General features: G+C 39.7%; 1 pseudogene; it reads left to right on the forward strand.

Moving 5' to 3' along the window:
- Nucleotides 1–1,439: 1,439 nt before the first annotated feature.
- On the forward strand, nt 1,440–1,662 carry LOC101658795 (annotated as a pseudogene).
- Nucleotides 1,663–8,165: the final 6,503 nt, after the last annotated feature.

Here is an 8,165-nt window from a genome sequence, read left to right on the forward strand (position 1 = left end):
TTAAATAAAAATACAGTGAAAATGTAGGCAATTCACAGAAGAAATAAAAATACTAACAAGCACATGAAAATGTGTACAATTATTAGCAATGTGGAAATGCAAGTTAAATTTGCATTTCTATCCACAGTTTTAAAATATTTTTTTAAATTACAATATTAAAATATTGATAATATACCATGGCAAAGGTAAAAAAATAAACAATTTCCAAAAGTAGAGTTGAGATTGTAAATTGGGACCTTTTTGTCAGTGTCTATCAAAATTTGAATTGTGCCTTCTTTCGAACCTTTAAACTGGGCTTTATTAGAAAGAAACTTGATTTTTTTCCACACCATATACAAGAATGTTTGTTCACTGAAGGATTGCTGCAAAAGAAAAAAGTTAGAAATGAGTTTAATATGCCAACCAAGACTCATATATACAGCAAAACTTAGTTTCAGAAAGGATGGTGAAACGAATATAAGCAGATAAGCAGAAACTAAGAAAATTTGTCAAAATCAGACCAGTGTTACAAGAAATATTAAAGAGAATCTTTTGGCTAGAGAACCAATGACATAAGACAACAACCTATGACAAAGACAAGGAACAATATCACCCAGAAGCTAATTTAAATAAAGACTTACAAAAAACATAATAAAGCTAAAGAAAAAAATGACTGCAGAAACCAGAGGAATTAAGTATAAACAACAATCTCAAAACAGAAAAGAGAAATAATAGATGTAGTTACAAAATATCCCTAAGTAGAGTAAGTCAATACAATTTCAAGACATGAGTCCCAGTCAACTTTTTGTTGTTTTGTTTTGTTTTGTTTTGTTCAGCAGCCCTCAACCAGTGATTCTCCCTTGGCCCTCCCTCGAATAAATCTGAGGCATCCCTACAAGATGACGCTCCAGTCAATCGACGGTAAGGGAGTTGGCTTGTTCCAGTGGTCCCTGAGTCGTAATCCAGACTGAAGGCTACAAATTTTGATCTCCATCAACAAGTGCTTCACATCCTTATCACTTTCAGGAAGCCAGGTTGTGTCATCTACACATTGCAGGTTGTTAATAAGTCTTCCTCCAAGCCTGATAGCACATCCTTTTTCATGTAAGCCAGTTTCTCTATTATTTCCTCAACATACAGAATTAAACTTTATTTATAAATTTATACAGATTTATACCGGTTTAGACTGCTCGCTTTTTGGTGAGCCCTCGCATGCTTCACCTTGAAGCCACCAGGGCGCTGTACAACACCCAATAGCATGTGGATCATATTTTAAACCATGAGAGAAGAGATCATGTGACTAAGTCCTGGGCAGCAAAACATTTGAAAGACCAAAGAAAGTAGGAAAATCCAGCAAAAGAGAAAGAGAAAGAGTAGCTTAGGTGGTGACGGCGACCATGTGTGCGGGAACAGTTGCTTCTCTGAGTGGCTCTCTCCCAGGCTCTGACCCTGTGGTCGGCATGGCCTGTGGAAATCAACAAGAACTTGCCGACCAGAAACACATGGCGAAACCCAGGAGATGAGCAAAGGAATAGAAAAGAGGAAAACTTAATTCCTTCTCCGAGAAACCAGAGGGATTCTGAGATTATGCAACAAAAGCAGAAGGCACCGAATGAGAAGACGTCTATGCAGACAAGGAAAAGACTGTCTAATTTGGAAAGCGTGGGTGCTGCTGCCAACTAACTGGGTGTGTGTATCTTACGCCGTAAGATCAAGATTTTGTAGAGTGAACAGTCATTACATATGTTATAACTTATCCTAATAAAACAGTCTATCTTGAACTTTACCATTTACCCAGACTTAGCATGATGTTTTAGAACCACTCTTCAAAAAAGTAAAACACCAAGCATGCATGTGGAAAAAAAAAAAGCAAATCAGAAGAATGTCGAAGGAGAAAAAGAAGAGTACGTGAAACTCCAGAACCAAAGGAGGGAAGGTTCTTGTTTGTTCGCTTTAAAGTCCCTTGTCCTTTTATTTATTTCCATCTCTGCTTATTTTGGAGGCTTTCCTCAAATGATGATGGTTTTCTCGTTGTTCATTCACATCTAAGAGTCAGATTTGAATTCTTCATTTATGGGTGGAATTTGTCGGTTGGCAGTTTTTTCAAAATAGATGCTCTAGGCTTAGGTTATTTGCCTAGGCCTGTTCAGTTTCTGCCAAGAATGCTCTATTTTCACGCTTCAGAAGGGACTAGCCATCAGCCACAGCAGCCTGTGGGGGCCGAGATGAGAGCAGACGGAGAGAGGAGCGTCTGTTCTCATCCTTCAATGTGCAGACTCACAAGGACTCTGCCTTATTCCTGTCAGCATCTCTCTATTTCAATTGCTCCACAGACTTACGCCTTTTCATACTTCTCCTGGGGAAGAGTTATCATCTGACATGTATACATGTGCAAGACGTAGAAAGTACTTGAAAGTTAACCGATTCTTACAGAGACTTTCCACCAATCCTCCTATCTTCCACCCATTTTCCCCTCTAGATCTTTACTTTTGGGCTCCTGGGGCCTCCAATAGGAGTCCTCATAGCATAGTGGTTATGAATTGGGCTGCAATCTGCAAGATCAGTAGTTTGAAACTTCCGCCCCACCCCACCCCACCCCGTAGAAAGATGGGGCTTTCTACTACTCTTAACAGTTACAGTCCCAGAAGGTCATAGGGGCAGTTCTACCATGTCCTAGAGGGTGGCTATGAGTTGGCGTCGACTCGATAGCAATGAGTTTGGTTTGGTTTGGAGCCTTCAGTATGTGAGCTTAGCTGGGGTCGTGTGGCAAAAAATGACTGGAACTGTTTCTCTAGACATCTCGGCCTAACACACCAGCAGTGGCACTGCAACCTCTGCAAGTGAGGTCAGTAATGCCAACCTAGCCATGGACAGTAGATGTGTGCGCGTTTATAGCAGAATCTCTGAGTATTTATGAAACTGGTCTGGTGGTAGTTCCAAGAAGAGGGAAGTGTCTTTCTGGTAATTTTTATTATTTTCCCAGGGGCAGAGATTGTGGGTACATACACCAAAAGCCAATAAACAACAACAAAAACAACAACTCAAATTCACTGCCATTGAGTCAATTTTGACTCATCGTGACTTGATAGAATAGGGTAGAACTGCCACTGTGCATTTCCAAGACTGTACCTCTTTATGGGAGCAAAAAAACTTGTCTTTCTCCTATGGAGCAGCTGGTAGTTTCAAACTGTTGGTCTTGTGGTTAGTAGCCCAACGCATAGTCACTATGCCACAAGGGTTCCTTCTGTGGGCCCATAGTGAAGTTCAATTATAATTTTATTTTTTATTATTTGGGATAAAAGGAAAAAGTCTATTCTTTCTATTTATGAATGCATCTATTTGTTTAAAGTAATTTAGCCAAGTCCTTAACCAAGAATGGTGCAGCCTTGCCATTGTTTGAGGCAGATCAACAAGGTGAAAAGAGATCTTCAAGGCAAGAGATCCAAAACGCAAACAAACAAAAACCCACTGCCATGGAGTTCATTCTGACTCATAGGGACAGAATTCTAATGATGCAACTAAACCTACAGAAATTCCCAAATATAGAAGCTGAGCTGTAAAGAGAGATCTCCCACGGTTTAGAAAGCTGGCAGCCCAGCTTAAAGCATGAAGAATTTACTAGAATATTCCTGGTGCTCAGTAGCCAAGGCCTGCTTAAGGGAAAGTCCTGATCTACCTTCAAAACCGATGAAGCCAAATCTAACTGAAGCTACAAGGCTCCAAAATGTAAAAACTGTGCCGTGGAGTCGATGCCAACTCACAGCAACCCGATGAGACAGAGTAGAACTGCTCCCCGACATGCCAAGACTATAAATCTTTACACGAGTGCAAAGTCTCATCTTTCTCCCTGAGAGTGGTTGGTGGTTTCAAACAACTAACTTTGAGTATAGGCCCAATGGGTTACCCACTACACCACCAGGGATCCTTTACACATTAGACCAAGTCATTTCCGCACCCTAAAAATCTGACAAAAAAGGATTTGCACGTTTCTCTTTACTTTCGTTCTTTTAATTCTAAAAGTTATGAGATAGACAATGACTCCCCCACCTCAAATGTGACCCATGGTGAAGAGAGGAAACAGCACTAGAAATAGATGAAACAATAACTCCGATGTCAGATGGCCTTGTCAGAGGACTTAAAAATAACTATAATAAATATGTAAAGGTGCTTGTGGAAAAGGTGGACAAAATGCATGAACAGATGGTAAATTTTAGCAGAAAGAAAGAATTATGGAATAGAATGAAATGGAAATGCTGGAAATAAAAAAAAGCTAGAAATAAAGAATGTTTTCAATCAGATCAATAGCGAATTGAATACAGTAAAAGATCAATGTACTGGAAAACAGATCGAGATAAACTGAGATACAAAGAGGAAAAAAAAGAGTGAAATAAATGTGACAGCATGTCTAAGAACTGAGGCAACACTGAATGTTCTAACATATATGTATAACTAGATTCCCAAAGAGAGGAGAGACATGTTTGAAGAGACAATGGCTGAGATTTTTTCTAAACAGATGTAAGGTAGCAACGAACAGATCCAAGAAGATTAGCATAGCCTAAGCAGAAAAAATATGCATTAAAACCATACTTTCAAAAATCAGCCTTTGAACAACCCTATAGCGCATAGTTCTACTCTGATACATATGGGTCACCATGAGTTGGAATCTACTCCAACTTTTAAGATTACCTAAAATGTTCTTAATAATACAATGTCATTTTATGAGGCTGTCATATGTTTAAAATGCAGATTATAAGTCATAACTGAAAGTGAAGGTTGCTGCGGTGGTTGTTTGTCTTAATGCAATATTCCATTCACCCAAAACAACGCAGGGAAAAAGGTATAGATGAGAAAGTACCTAGAAGCTAGATAAATCCTATCAGATTGATCACATTAAATGTACATGGGTCAAAAATCCAATTAAACAGAATTTTCATAGAGGATAAGCTAAAAACAAGCAAGATGGATTTCCAAATCAAGGAACATCTAGAAATGTATTTACATTTGTTCATCCTTCTCTCTCAATACAGAAACACAGATCTTCAAAGAAATGTCGGAGGGGCTGTGGTAACTATCTAGGCCTTGATTCATGGTCATAACCTACCAGTCTCACTTGCTTCTGAGAGACAGGAAAATACAGCACTGCTGTGCCAGGTCTTTCACTTGGTGATTTTCTGAGTAGTACTGGGAGTGTCCTGGCTTAGTGGTCCTATAAAATCCTCTGCCATTGAGTCAATTCAGGCTCCAGGTGACCCCATAGGTGAGTTAAATTGAACTTGAGGGCAGCGGAGTGGGATAGCTTGTAGGTTTGCTGTGTGGATTTAATAACAACTATAAAAGGACCGACTCTAGTGCCTGCCATCAGTGGCTTCTCAAAAATACTAGTTGCATCCACTGTGTTTGGAAAGCTACTGGTAGCTCTCAGCAGGAGAACGAAACAGTAATACAGACAGAATATAAGATTGGTAACTCCTCGAAAGCAAACATCTTTTAAAAAATTATTTGGACATAATCCACAATAGTTCAATCATATCCTGAAGAGTTGTACAATCATTATCACAATTTTAGAAATGTTCTCCTTTCTTGTACTCCTTGTTATTAGCTCCCCATTTTCCCCTGACATACCTCCAGAAAAACATCAATCCAGTGTCTGTCTCCAGATTCGCTGGTCCTGGATTTTATATACCGGAAAACAGACAAAATCAAACAAAAAAAAGAAAAAGAAAAGAAACAAAAAAGCCAACGATAACAAAACAAAATCTCCTTTACCTCTCTATCACTCCTGTACTTTGTATAGAACTATTAGTTCTATATATAGTTAGTTCTATATAGCTCATCTTAGAAGTTTTTGAATTGAAATCGTGTTGTCAAGGAAGAAGAACAAGGGGATTTTAGCAAATTATAGCCCAAATGTTGCTTCTATTGTTGGATGACAAGCTAAAGGTTATTGCTGTTGTTGTTCTTGGTAAGTGTCATCGAGGGAGTTCCAATGCACAGCAACTCAGCACAACAGAACCAAGCACGGTGCGGTCCTGTGCCATCCTCCTGCCATGCTGAGCCCATGGTGGCAGCCGCTATGCCAATCCATCCGTTTGAGGTTCTTCCTCTTTTCTGCTGCCCCTCCACGTCACCAAACCTGGTGTCCTTCTCCAGGGATTGATCTCTCCTGACAACATGTCCAAAGTATGCGACGTGAACTCTCGCCATCCTTGCCTCTAAGTAGCGCTCTGGCCGTACTTCTCCCGAGACAGGTCTGTTTGTCCTTTGGCAGTCCATGGTACTTTCAATATTCTTCACCGGCACCACCATTCAAATGCACCAATTCTTCTTTAGTCTTCCTCATTCAGTGTCCAATTTTCCCAGGCATACGAGGCAGTGGGAAAGACCAGGGCTTGGGCCAGATACACCTGCGTGCTCAAAGCAACATCCTTGCTTTTCAATACTCTAATGAGGTCTTGTGAGGCAGATTTAACCAATGCAATACATCTTTTCATCTCTCTTTTTGACATTTTTATTGGCACATAATTCACAGATCATACAATTCAATCATATCAAGAATGATTATACAATCATTACCACAATCAATTTTAGAACCTTATCTTTCTTTTTTTTCCTTTCCCCATGATTAAATCAAGTTGTGTAATCACATTCAGTTCTAGTGCTCCCTCCCCCTCCAGCCTTCATTTTTTCCTCCTCTAAATCCCCTCATCCTCCCCATCTCTCCACCCTTACATCCCCTACAAACCCTTGCATCGGTTATTAGCTCTATGATTCCACTCTGTCTTTTGATCTCTTGATTGTTGCTTCCAGAAGTATCGATTGTGGATCCAAGCAAGACAAAATCCTTGATAACTTCAATCTTTTTCTCACATACCATGATGTTACCAATTGGTTCAACTGTGAGGATTTTGGTATTAGGCCCTAGATTAACTAGTCTTTCTACCTCTGTTCTATGTTCTGGGAAAAGGAATGGGTAATTATTGAGTGTCTATTGTTTGTCAATCACTGAGTTAGGGAGTTAATATATATAATTACATTTCATATTCATTTGGAGAAAAATTAATCTGAGAAAAGACTTCCCACTGTTACATGGTTGATAAGTAGCCGAGAGCCTCGGCTTGAACCAGGATTTTTCTGAGACCAGCTCGGGGCTGGTTCCATTACATCATGTTGTACCTCTACTTCTGGCCTCATTTGGGCTATAGCAACAATCTTTATGGTGTTCTTGTCTCCAGCATTTTCTCACCAGCCTTTTCTCTAGGCTGCAATAGATCAACTTCTAAAATATTACCTTGTTCGCCTTGAGTAAAGCCTCATCGTTAGATGACTTCTCTTTGCAGCATGGCTCCAAATTTTTTTGGTTTGGCATTTAATGGTGGAGAGAATTAGTTTGTGTGACCTTAGGCAAATCATCTTCTGTTGCAAAATGACCCAAGCCGAAATCTTCTTGGATTCACTAGATCATGTTAGCAAAGGCGTACTTATTAATGACTGAGAGGAATGGGCCGTTGTCAGCAGCCTCTAATAGTGAGAGAGAAGCCATATTTCCTTCCCTAAATGTTACTACCAAGTGGTGTGTTACAGTGAAAGCAAGTCTCAGACTGAAATCTGCCACATGTTCAAATATTTATTAACAGGCAGGCAAAACAAGTCATACAGCTTGTAAGCGCGATGAAGTTCTAGCTCTTGGTTCTTTCAGGCATTCTGCCAAGCGCCTTGCCTGGAAAGTTTACTTTAGGTAAGCCAGATAATATTCTAGCAGTGATATTCATCTTACCTATCACAGTCAGGTGACATAGTCCTCCACTAAATGGAAAGAACATGACAACACGCCCACAAAGTAACTGTGAAGAATAAGCACATTGTTGCTGGACTCATTAGATTCTTTTATCTTGGTCACACAAGGGTAGAGGTAAAATATTGTGGAATATTGCTGGCCAAAAAACATCCTGACACTGCTCATTTCACCCGTGAAAAAACATACCTAACATTTACCCGTGAACCCTGGTGGCAGAGTGGTTAGACACATGGCTGCTCACTATACGATCAGCAGCTTCAGCTCATCAGCACCTCCATAGGAGACAGACGGGTGTGTTAGACAGGGTTCTCTAGAGAGATAAAACCAAACTGCTGATAATTTAATATATTTATTTATAAAGATAATTAGATATATAACAAGAAATGAACTG

The sequence above is a fragment of the Echinops telfairi genome, unplaced genomic scaffold, assembly GCF_000313985.2.
Source record: "Echinops telfairi isolate 266 unplaced genomic scaffold, ASM31398v2 ScPeMD7_7457;HRSCAF=8495, whole genome shotgun sequence".
In the NCBI taxonomy this organism is placed as follows: Eukaryota; Metazoa; Chordata; class Mammalia; order Afrosoricida; family Tenrecidae; genus Echinops; species Echinops telfairi.